Here is a 1,131-nt window from a genome sequence, read left to right on the forward strand (position 1 = left end):
CCAGCGCAGATGGGATCTCAGGGTCAGCAGTTTCAGCCTAAGACTTTTCCATCAGGGAATGGAAATTTCAGCAACAAGGTGTTTGTACCAAAACCACATGTCGCTGGACAAAGTGGTTTTCAGCAGAAACCCCAGTTCTCTAACTTCCAGGGAGGTTACCAAGCACCTGGAAACACCTCTTCAGGAGATAATGAGATGAAACAGATGATGCAACAGATTCTTGAGGGGCAGAAAAAGAATGCAGCTGATATCAATGTCAAGGTCGATAGCATGTACAATGATCTTCATGGAAAATTTGAGTCACTAGCTTCACATGTTAAGACGCTTGAGAATCAAGTAGCCCAGACAGCATCTGCTTCTGCAAGGCCAATGGGAGTTCTTCCTGGTAAACCAGTAGCGAACCCGAAGGACTACAACGGTAGTAAGGAGTATGTCCAAGCCATCTCACTGAGGAGTGGTAAACAGCTCAATCCAATTCTGGAGAAGGAGAAGGCGATAGCCATCTCTGATGACTCAGGAAAGGATATTGCTGGAGAGAAATCTGTTGCTAAACCACTGGTTGAAGAAGTAGAAGCAGAGGAGGAAGTTCCGGAGAAAGGAGAGACTGAAAAAGCTGCAACACCTCCTTATGTGCCTAAGCTGCCTTTCCCAGGTCGCTTGAGAAAGATTCAGAGAGAAAAAGAATATGCTCGGTTTGACGAGATTATGAAGGAGCTTCAAGTTAAGCTTCCATTTCTTGAGCTGGTTATGAATGTTCCTACCTATAGGAAACATTTAAAAGACATTTTGACTAACAGGAAGACTCTTGAAGAAGGGGCTGTTTTGATTAGTCATGAATGTAGTGCTATTCTCCAGAATATTGTTCCTAAGAAGATGGAAGATCCTGGCAGTTTTGTGTTGCCTGGTACGATTGGAGAGCACACCTTTAATCGATGTCTCTGTGACTTGGGAGCAGGAGTGAGTTTGATGCCATTCTCGGTTTCAAAAAGATTGGGGCTCACTAATTTCACCCCAACCAAGATGTCTTTGATACTTGCTGATCGCTCTGTGCGTTTTCCTGTTGGAGTGGCTGAGGATGTGCATGTACGGGTTGAAAATTTCTATATTCCAACTGATTTTGTCATCATTGAG

The sequence above is a fragment of the Capsella rubella genome, unplaced genomic scaffold (assembly GCF_000375325.1).
Source record: "Capsella rubella cultivar Monte Gargano unplaced genomic scaffold, Caprub1_0 scaffold_75, whole genome shotgun sequence".
Lineage (NCBI taxonomy): Eukaryota > Viridiplantae > Streptophyta > Magnoliopsida > Brassicales > Brassicaceae > Capsella > Capsella rubella.